A 12,048-nucleotide genomic window follows, 5' to 3' on the forward strand; every position below is an offset into this window, starting at 1 on the left:
CTAAATGGAAATGCAATTACCAGCTCCAAGCTATGGTAGAGTGGAACTGCAGTTTCTAATTTTATGTGAATGAGGAATTTGTCTGTGATCTACACATCTGAATTCAGAGGAATCACTGTTATGCCTTGTCATGGGGCAGCTAAGAAGATTTTTCTCCACTGATGGGTATGCATAGCTCCTGTCAGCAACAACTGTAGCAGTATTTCAGTACCAACAGGGACATTACACCCAGTGCTTAGCAGTACTTCTGAAGTGAAGCGGAAAAGAGAAAGGCTGTCTATTTTATTCCCCTTCTCCTTTTGGAAGGAACCCACAGCAGCTCACTGTGGCTTAGTCAGTAAATCCCCAGCTGGGATTTGAAACTCATGACATCAGAGAACAAAGCATCTTTGCTGTGCTAATGTAGGCAGCAGTGATGTGTCATCAGCTACCACGCACATGTTAGTGCATCATGAGGGTTCAGAGCTGTTTTGGTGACAAGGAGCAACCTTATACTTTGGTACTATGTAAACACTAAGTCTATTCACAATGCCTCTCCTTGTGTAATGGTTCCCACATACAAAATAGCAACATGCAAAAATAATTCTTCCCATGAATGAATCACTTTGATCAGCGCATATTGTGTGTGTTCTTTATTTAAGTAGTGATAAAAGAAACTTATTTTGTGTCAAAGAAAATCACAGCCCAAGGAAGAAAGCGCATGATTTGTATGAACTGGCTACAAGAACTCTCTCATACTGTGGAGTTCCTAGAAGGCCGAGAAGTAGTACCAGAAATATTCCTTTACGCTACAATTATTTGTAATGTCAAGGCGAATACAGCAGGAGCACAGAAATTGCTGCACAAGATAAGCAGTAAGCCTAGCTCTAGATCCTCTCTTAAACAGTACCCAACAGCTGCAGAATTAAAAATAACAGCCTTCAGTTAACAGCATCAAGAACCCCAGCAATCGCTCAGTACCTCCACATGCTAAATGCTAGAATGTACATAAAGCTATTACATGCAATCACCTGGTGCCAGCTGCCATGCAACATGAGATCTCATCCCCCTTGCAGCAGGGGGAAACTCCTGCTTGCCGCAGAACATGGACCAAACACCACACCCATGGAAAACATAGTGCTGCGGTGACCTGCCTGGGGGTCCGTTGCCTCCCGTGACAATTTCCACCAGTGGTGTGGGGACAGCTCGCTGCCTCGGCTCAGCGACGAGACAACAGCCCTGGCCCCAGGTGAGCAGCTGCTCCCCATGGCTCTTTCTGCTCTCCCTGGAGATGTTTACAAGGGGTTTTTTGGAAGGCAAGTATATTGGTGTATTTTGATAACTTAGCTTACATATGTTTTGTATTTCCTGTGTTATTACTTCACGTGGGTTATTTCATTTCTCCACTCCCTTTCTTTCCCTCCCTGTTGCCTTTGATAATTCAAAACAGACTGCAGCTAAAGACTGATTTATACCCTTTTAAAAATCTTCTTACGTTTTTATGATAATGGTGAGTATTCTTGTTACTACTCTTACTCTCCAGGAATGTGATTAACTAGTTAAGAAATTTTTAAATGCCATGCTACAGTTATTGTTCCAAGGGACCTCACCTCTACAACAGCAGTTTTCCAGGTAAAGATGATATAATTAACTGGAAAAAATTTAATAAACTAAGTATTGAATCCTAGCAGGAAGGAATCATCTTACTCAAAGATAAAAATGAGGTACAAAAAGAGAAGACAAACACAAAAAAGTGGTTAGAACACAGCTACTAACCCATCTGGGAAATATCTGACTGTGAAAGTGGGAAAGTTGATCTGTCTGTCTTTTTCAGAAATATTATTATAACATATACTAATATATAACAGAAAAAAATGATCTCTAGGTTAAATACGCCCCCATGCTAATCTTTTACTTCATCTAAAATTAGTGCTATTTTGTCCCCTTTCCTTGAGTACTTTATACATTTCAGTGAACAGCATAAAACTCCTGCATGATCATAAAAGTTTGGAGCTGCAGTATTATACACTATTGGCTACATTATTAGCTTTAAATGTCACATTGTCCCAGAATAAAATTAAAAGAAAATACATTTTAAACAATTGTGATAAAGGATGGAGGTGATCCTGGATCTGTTTCTTAGGAATTAATGTACCATTGTCTCGAGGAGCGAAGGTTGTTCTACTCTATTTGCTTTGGTCTGGTTTGTTCTTAAACAATAAATCTCATACCATCTTCTGCCAGGGAGAGGGAGAGGAGAGAAAGATGGAAAGGACATTAAAGAGGTGCAGCTCAGTCTGCATGGCAGTCTGCTGAGTGATACTTCTGTGGTTCAGCAAAGTGTCCAGGCCAAAAGCCTAATTAGAATAGGATTGCACAAAGTAGGAGTAGCATTTTCATTTTATGTTCAATTTTGTTCAAGTGTGAAAGAGAAGAAAGAATTTACAGTAGCATTTTTATTGTACTGTTTATTTTCTTACACAATTCTAGGACTTTTTTAATGATGCTACTGCACTGAATACTGAAGTGTGCACGTTCATTATTTTTTTCTCATAAAGAATCAGTGCCAGAGGCAGTGCTGTGACATTGTTATCTGAAACCCTAGGACTGTATTTTTAAGAACTGTAGTGTTCTATGCCATTACTGTAGGGGTTGCAGAGAAAACTATATTAAACCTTACTGTAGGCAACCAAGGACTTACCAGTTTCTGTAAAATGGCAACAAGTAACCTATACTAGTGCAGATATTCAATGATGACACAGAATACCATATTTAGAAGAAAGTGCAAGGATATCTTACTGTGGCAGTAAATCTTAGACATGAAAGATAATCCTTGAAAAGGTAAAGGTCTCTGCAGTTAGCACTTTAGTATAAATCTGAAAAAGGGGACTAATTTAAAGCTCTGTGTGGTAGAGTAAGATGTCAACATATCAACATAATGACATGATCCCATTGGCACTTGACAGATTGCTGTAGTGACAGCCATCAGGGACAGGGTAAAAAGGCAGTGTACTAATGACATATGTAAAATTCTATGGGCTTTTTGTGCTTAGGTTTCTATCTGTCCCTGGGAAAATGTGCTAACATGTCAAAGTACTGGTTCACAATCAAATCCATATACGTATTAGAATAAAAGTTAAAAAATCTATTCATAGAGGGTAATAAATAAATAAATAACTATCTGCCCTATATATAGTACACTGATTTCATATTAAGCAGTTACTCACTTAGGATTTTCAAATGACACAGCCACATGAGAGGGTTTTTGTGGTACCTTGCCTAATGGTAGTATGACAATCAACTCAGTAGCTAGAAATAGCCTCAAAGAAGCTATTATAGTGAAATAATGTACTGGAAAAGAAAGAACCAGAGCCCAGGGAACTTGGAAGAAGCCTTCAAACAAAAGTATTTTAATAGAGATTATTCCCAGTGGAACACTGAGCCAGTTTGATTGTACCTTTCTTAGGAGGAATCTGAGAGGCACAGATATTCATGAACTTGGCTGGCAGCTGAACAGCAGATTTCTGTGTCCCTGAATGAACTCAGAAAACTACTAAAAAATCACCCAGACAGAAATGAAAGGGTGAGTTATAAGGAGTGGTATCTTTTAGGTACAAAAGTATATGCAGGCAAGTGCCCCCACTGCCCAAAGCTGGGCACAGAGCAGGACACTGCTATGGCTTAGCCCTGCTTGCTTCAGGATCATTAGGAACCAACCTTTGGGGAAAAAAAAGAAAAAAGATAATTCAGTAAAAAACACTGTTTTCATATAATTTGACCTCCCTGTATGGTTGCATGTTAAATTACTGAGTTGTCCTGAATTTTGCTTAAGCTGCAGGCTGAGAAGCATGACTGTTTCATTAGCAGTAAGTGACATGAGATGCAAAGCTGTGAGACCACAATCATCCTGACAACAAACATCCTGAGGGGGCAATTTCACATGTTGGGATCCTAGTGTTGGTATGTTAATAAACTGCTCCCACCTTGCACTCTTAACACTATGGCAGCAGATAGATCCTTCCTGAAATCCATCTTTTTTTTTTTTTTTTTTTTTCCCCAGTTCCACGGTGTAAACTATGCCAGCCTACAAAGATTTGCAGGGAATTCATTAAAAGCTGCTGAAAGCCATAGGCTGGGCTATGGGTAGCATTGTACCTGCAGGGAGATAAACTTCCTTGTCCAAACAATGTTAGCAGCAACAGAAAAATAACATGGGTTTTTAGAAGTTATTTAGTGTCGCACAGGGTCAGGTCTAGCCCTGTGAAAGGGATTTGGAAGAATTTAGGGAAAACAGAGAAACTGCCCGGAATGAGTATTTGGCCATTTTTTCTGCAGGATATCTGAATTCTGAAGATTTAGGAATTTTGCTTAGCAGATCTAAAAATTAACCAATGGAGTGACAGCTCAAGGACTTTTTAGGGTAAAAAAATTCCTTGCATAGCCTTTCCACTAGGTAAGTTTAACACTGCAAGATTTGTGTGCGTGTAAAGAAATATTTCATAAGGGAACAATATCTAGGAACTGACATGGCCTCATTTCTTACTGTCTCAGAGGGCAATGACATGTGAGTTCCTAGAAGAGCAAGTAGGAAAAAATATGTCAGAATTGAACTTGGCTTTCATCCTCCACATAACACAGTGCAGATAAGTATTGGGCTTAAAAGCCTTTAAAAGTTGTTGAGATAAGAGGCACGTCAGGCACAGATGCTGTGTAGAGAAGGAAAAAACCCTGAGAAGCCAAGTTCAGATCAGTACCTAGTGCTGACCACTTCCACAACCACAGGAGGCAGGCGTGAGTTTTCCAAGGTTAAAAAAACCCTTATATACATAAAAGAGCACAGGAATTTTCCATGGGGGTGGGGAACAGCAATAGAAAAGTGATGACCTTGGGATGGCGCCTACAGACTGAACAGCTTGGCTATTGTATGGAAACAGCTGACTTCTGCACAGGAAGCAATCACTACTGATTAGAGACTCCAAACCCCTGCCTCTATTTATTTCTGTCCTTTTTTTTTTTTTTGGATGAAAAGCAAAGCTCCTGAGGCCTCTTCGGACTCTCACTGTTTCACCCCTTCGCCCATGCGTCACGGGAGCGAGCCGGCACAGAGCCGGAGGGGTCGTTCTGTTCCTGCGCTGCAGCTCCCAGGGGACACAGGGCTCAAGGGCACAGGGTCACTTCTGGGGTGAGGTTCGCTGCCAAACAGCTTCAGCTCTCATCTGCTGTTTCCTAGTGACTCTACGGGTTTATTCCCAGGTACCTCCACTTACAGCAGAGTTTTTTATTCTCAATGCTTTTAATGTTGATTTACCCTCCAGCCTTTTGTTGTAGCAGTCAGGTTTTACTGATGAATTAGATGCTCTCTTAATGCTAGAAGGAACATGCTGCCTGTCAGTCTGAGGATGAGTTCCTTAACAAAAGCATACTATGATGAAAAGCTTCTGACTCAGAGGTATGGATGCAGGGAGCAAAATGAAGCACAAAAACAGTTTCATGGACCGCAACAAAAATTATAGGCTTAGTTGCACACCATCAGTTTTGTTAAAGCAATGCAATTGGAACACATGGAGACAAAAAGACAAGCACAAACACAGAAGCCAACTGAGAAGAGAACACTGGGGAAGTATCCGTAAATCTTATTGAATCAGGCAGGAAAACCGTTTTCCAAAAACATGGAGAAGCACTGAGCAGGGAAAAAAGTAGAAAGACAGAAAGGAGAGGAGACTGAAATGGTTGAAATTCCCTCTACTGCTTTTTTCAAGTGTGGCAACCATAGAGACATTAAAGCTGCAGAGCCAAGTCACCTGGCCAGACATGCTGCAGAGCAGAGCAAGCCTTCTCCTTGGTGTCTGCCTCCTCTGCTCAGCAACACCACCCAGCCGTTGGGGCTCATACTCTAAAGAGGAATGCAACTGTCGTGCAAAATTTGATGTGCAAAGCTAATGTTTTTCAGGCTGTAATGTTGGATTTGTGTATCCGTGGAGGGAGTTAGGGACTTAAGCTGCTTTAAGTTTATAATATTTAATCTCTAGTCATGCTGACACACTTCAGCTAGTGACATCCCCCATTTGGTGTGACGCTGCTTACTCATCGCTGCCCAGCCCAGGGTGATTGAGAGATGCTGTGACTGATCTGTCCCACTGTGGTGCTTTACGGACCTTCTGCTACCTGAGAGTCTCTAATGCTGTTGACATCTACCAAAGATACAACAGTGTGGTAAGCAAATGAGATCCATGTCAATGAAATGTGGTCCTTAGTCACTGAATTTTACATGAAGTGACTCAGACTGATATCAGAGAAATGAAAAGAAAGACCTGGAAATAATAGTCCCCGGCTGATACGACTTTTCTCAGTATACTGCCTGACTAAAGCTGTAGGCAGTTCTCTGTAGAAAAAGAGAAATATAAACAGTACCAGAAGTTGAGATATCATGTTTATTCTTTTGGTACTCTATTTGACAGTTTAGGTTTTTGGTTAATATGCTGCTTTCATTTGTGATTGTTGAATGATTTAATTTCCAACATGCTATAAAGAATCATGTTAAGTGAAAGCAAGTAGAAGCAGCTTTTGCATCCTGACAAGCCTATAGGAAGATGGCTAAAGCTGGAACTACATAAATAAATGTGATAACCAATGCTATATATCTCCATCTTCCTTCCATAAATCACTGACAGGACATTTCATCTTATTCTGCTGACCTTCCTCAGTTTCAGATACACTGAAATTGCCAGTGTAAATCTTTCAGGCACTAACTTTGAGAAGAATGGAGTTGGGATTTAGGCAAATGTCTTTACAAAGATTCGTTGAAAGTAATGAAAAATACAGTAAGTCCCTGTACTGAGTCAGGAAACACCAAAAAAAGGATTAGGCATCTCTGGAAATGACACAATTGCTTCCTAATCAGTGCGTAAATAAGAGATACACACTTGTCTGAAAAGACTAACATACTCTTTACAGTGTTTTTTTCCAGTTATCTCACTTTATTTCTGTAGTGTAGGAACTGTACATAGAATCATAGAATGGAATCATAGAATGGTTTGAGTTGGAAGGGACCTTTAAGATCACCTAGTTCCAACCCCCCTTCTATAGGCAGGTACACTTCTCACTGGACCAGGTTGCTCAAGGCGCCATCCAGCCTGGCCTTGAATGCTTCCAGGGAGGGAGCAACCACAACCTCTCTGGGCAACCTGTTCCAGTGTCTCACTACCCTCACAGTAAATAATTTCTTCCTAATATCTAGTCCAAACACAAATTTCAGGAGCAAATAATTTGTAGTGAGATGTCTTCATCTAAGAAGGTTGGCAAACTGTAGATTTGTTTTCTATTATATTCCATTCCACTCATAGCAGCACTAATACCATTTCTAGTATGACTGCTTTTCAGGTGAAAGACAATGAAGCTGAAATTTATTTTACCTGGCTTTAATTGACTGAAGGTTAGGGGAATAGCCTCAGCTGCAGGCAGGATCACTCTTCTGTCAACACAGATGAAGAGGGAAATTCATCCTGTCCCAGTACAGGTCCATGAGTTCATCCTGAACCTCCCTGTGTGAGTCAGTATTGTTCCTGAACCTACCTGAGTGTCAGCCATGGACAAACATCAAGCTGAATAGATGTCACAGTACAGCTGATAGCATATGTATGTCTACCTGGTAGCAACCACCATGTTTGTTTGTTCAACAAACACTTGAGCATTTAAGATGATCACTGTGCTGAAGATTTAAAGGTGCTCTTAAGGGTAGTTTTTTCCTATTCTTATGTCCTTAAACAGGCACTATATGCATGTACAGCATTAAAAATAGCGCAGACCTAACCTCACTGAAGTCTTTCTGCACGATTGTAATCAAAGAGTGATAGGATCAGAGGGTTTGGAAGGGACCTCAGATGATCATCAAGTCCTTAGTTATTGGAATTAGTTGCTACAGTTAATTAATGTTTTAATAAATTGATACCTTTCTGATTTCTATAATGTGTATCCTGCTGCCCTTTGCTTAGCACACTCTGATCTTTTTCAGTAAGGAGAACAAAAAATTGCAGATCATTAAAAAGCATTTCATTTCCTCTTTTACAATTTATTATTCTTGTTATATTCTTTATTGTGATTTGTCTTTCAGTCTGCCCTTGCCCAAAGTTCTGGTTCCAGTCATTCTTCTCTGACATTATCACGGGGCAGGCAACCTTGCCTCCTATATGCCTATCTCACCTGCCCTGCCTGCTGTGTCCCCGGCCCCCAGTCCAGCCTCACAGTGTCTGAGCTGAATGGAGAAGTGATGAAAAAATAGCATTCTTTTCTCTTTCACCTGGATGGCACTTACTCATGAGAGGCAGATTGGAGTAAGGATCTCTTTTCAGAGTGCCTGAATAGGCATAGAAGGGATATTCCATATTAGATTTTGTTTCCAAAGTGAATTGTGAGGTGATTATGCTATTTTGTTGTGGGTTTTTTTGGTAATAATTTCCTCCTCCCATGCAACACATTATTCATCCCCACATAAACTCAGTGAGTTTTTGCCCTGGCATTTTCCTCCCTCTCTATAAACTTCACAGGGTGATTAAGTAGTGGAGCTATCCCCAGTGACCAAAACATACTTGTGATCCATTAGCTGGGATCAGGCCTAATGCTCAGTAATTAGTTTGTGAAAGACTGGTTACTTGCAGTTTTTCCTACAAATCTCATCTCATTACAGTTTGAGCCTTCATGAAATATTTCTGGTATGGAGATGCCAAATAAATAGACACGTCTGTCTTTTTCCATAGTACCTTATAGCAGAAAAGGTAAGGTATTCTGAGGGATTGATGAGAACATTTACTCTTCAGGAATGGTTACATTTTGTCCTTATGCTACCACACTCAACTCCACACTTACCTACATGGCAGTCTCATCCAATATCCATTGACTTGCAACAAGCCTTGTCTTAGATCTCTGCTGAACAGCCTTCCTTCTGATTTATTACAAGACTTTACAAACCACCAGGAGTCCTGCAAAAACACAGCCTGAAACAGAAGTCCTATTCAGATCCGCACGACAAGAAAATCACTGTTGGGCTCTGTGGTTTGCTTTCACAGTCTCTTAGAGCATGGCTGAAGTGACTATTTCTTAGTGACAATGTCCTTCTCAACTCTACTTCTTGTATGGTGAAGCACTGATGTGTAACAACCTGAAGGTGTAGTTTACCCCCACTTACTGTAATGTCCTCTAGAGCTTAAACTCTTTAGCATCATATGTAGCCTTTTCTTCATAGAAACTCTGAACAACAAAGCACATAGCATGTTCACTGTTGGATGTGAAATGCTTTTAAACCCTTCTATAATGAGCATGCTATTCATGTGGACGGGGAAGAAGAAGGAGGAGGCAGCTTGCAATGTCATCCTCTTCCATCAGAGGCTGCTGAGGATACTGCTATTGCTCAGGACTACTGATTTCCGATGTCCAGAATAATGCCCACCAGCTAGTACAATGTGTGTCTGCGTTAAGGTGCTGCCATCCATCCCTCTGGAACAAACAGAGGAAATGCATCAGGAGGACTAGGCTGCAGATGGAAAGCACATCACTGTGTGGCGCTTACGCTGCAAAAGCCTCCAGATGAAAGCAGATTTCAATGAGCATTGTGTTTCAAGGCCCACTTCCTCTGGCTCTGGAAAGCTTAAGAAGGAACATCCCACTTGTGTCTGCTGACACAAAGGGCTGCTGTGGCTCGAGAGATGTTATCAGCCTTCCTGTGCCACAGCAACAGCGTTCCAGTGGCGTCTCCCAAGAATTGCTCATTGTTCCAAGGGAGCCTGGACTCCTTTGGGTGGGATCCTGTGGCATCCAGCTCAGATGGAAGTAGGTGGTGCTGGGAGGCCAGCCAGGATCATGACGAAGATCTCTGTCTATGGGGGAGCTACAGTGGAGGACCAGGATAACAAAGTCTTTCATAATTACAGTCTCCACATCATAGGATGTGGAGGCTGATTCATAAAATGCAGCTATTTTTGTTGATTGTATTTCTTAAGTACCATTTGGAGCAATCAGATCATTGAAACACATCAAACTCAGGTCCTGACACTGGCAGAAACAGTAAGATGTCCTTTTCTTTTGTTTCTGTTTATATTCACAAGTTCTTATAATTTCTAAAATCTCTTTCCCATAACTGGCAACTTGGACCTTGATTTTGTCACAGATATCTTAAATAGGGAAATGAGGAATGACCAATGTTTATAAAGCCCTTCATTTGAAATCCAGATCTTTGGGTAGACAAGCATGACCTTTGGAAGGCTCCAGTCAGGTTCAGTTTGCAGTAGACTCTTGTAAGGTGGATGCATATTCACATTATCCAAACTTCTTGTCTCTAAAATTAGAGTGGAGGTATAAAAAGCAGCTTCCCTGAGAGACTTCCTAGAACTGGTCATTCCAGTGCCAACTGATGATACTGGGAACAGCCACTTTTTCACAATGTTTTGGCTCTGTGGCTCCCAGATTCAACTTCAAAGCACAAAAAAGGAAAAGGAAAATTGATTTGAGGAGGTATTTATTTGTTCTTTCCCCTCCCCCCCCCCCCATCTTCTGTCTTACCAGTAAATACATACCTGACTTCTCTTTCTTATCTCTCTCTCTCTGTCTTCTTTTTTTTTTAACAGTTCAATGGGAGATAAACTGCAAAGAACAAATCTCTGCCAGCTGTGATTTCTTACATATGAACTACAGAGATGGAAAACATATGTTTTGGAGAAGTAAGGAAGAAAAGCAGCAGAAACAGATAGAGACTTTCCAAAAAGAAAGCATTTAGTCTGCCTTCCAAGCAATGGAAATTCCGGTTTTAGAAACTGTGCTACAGGCTAGTAATGTAAAACGCTGGCTATGGTACACGGAAAAAAAAAAAAAAAGGAGAAAAGAAAGCTTTTGTAATTCTGTCCCTCTTGCCAGAGGAATGACATGAAGTCAGTCAAGCACATCATGGGGAAATGCTTATTTTGCACAGATACAGCATAAGAACATTCTGCTAATATCTATCATGCATAATTATGTCTTGTGCCCGTGCTGTAGAGGTGTATCATCATTTGGTAAAACACAAATTTGCAACTTCTCCATCAATGACAACCCTGCAAGCCACAGTTGGCATCCCCACAGTCAGCATGTGGGGAGCCTGGTGGACTGAGGACTGAAGTTCATTGCATAGTTCTCCTAAAATAACATTGTTATTTTGTGTAGCATATGCTGTAACTCCATGGCAACCCTGCCAGGGAAGATGGTGGCTGAATAATGACAACAATGCTGAGTTATCTCCTGATAACCTCACTCACCCCGTTTCTGGACAAAGTGTCATGTTAGTCAGCTGCTGATGGCATGTTGCCACCAGCCTCCACCAGACAGAGGGAGGGAGTTTTTGAAGGAACTGCTGACAATTAAGGCCAAGTGCCTGGACTAAGTTACTAATTCAGTGGTTATCTCAAGAACAAATTTGGCCTCTGGCTATGTTTAACCCACTTTCTCAAAGATGCTGTGCTGTTTCTGTAGAGGCAGGGGAGATGATACTTGTAACACGTGGACACAGTAATATGTGCAGATATACCTTCTGTGGCTCCTGGTATATACCATGTGGTCATGGAAAAAGAATTACATACTACTAACAGCTGAAACAACAGCAGTAGGATATCCCTAGCAAAGGAAAAAGAAATCATTACAAATGCATGGAACAAAGAAATTCAAGGTACACCTGAACAAAATCCCCAGTTCACTTAGAAGTCTGATCTACAAATATTTGTTGCAGTTCATTGCAAGAGAAAAGAACAAATCTGTAATTGCATTCCCTTGTTACTGACCGGTTTGTGGTAAGTACTTCCAAACTCATGTCAGAAAAGCCTGAAGAGTGCCAATGATAATCAGTTCATTGGCCATGAAACCATTGTGTCAGTTCAATTGGGTTTTGACAGGCAACTCTGGACATACCCAAAAGTGTTTGGATACACTTTGAGATAGCCATATTGTCATGGTTTTATGATTTTCGATTATTGGTACTCCACATCATAACATCATGTAATGAATGTACCTGGTTCTCAGAAGAGAAGGACTACTACATTCCCCACGGTACTT

At 40.9% G+C, this 12,048-nt stretch overlaps 1 long non-coding RNA gene across 1 annotated transcript; it reads left to right on the top strand.

The window, feature by feature from the left end:
• Positions 802-10,863, top strand: LOC110396511. Its single transcript, XR_002437021.1, has 2 exons — positions 802-1,228; positions 10,596-10,863. It is a non-coding gene; the product is annotated as an uncharacterized LOC110396511 (long non-coding RNA).

Source organism: Numida meleagris, chromosome 3 (genome assembly GCF_002078875.1).
Source record: "Numida meleagris isolate 19003 breed g44 Domestic line chromosome 3, NumMel1.0, whole genome shotgun sequence".
Taxonomy (NCBI): domain Eukaryota; kingdom Metazoa; phylum Chordata; class Aves; order Galliformes; family Numididae; genus Numida; species Numida meleagris.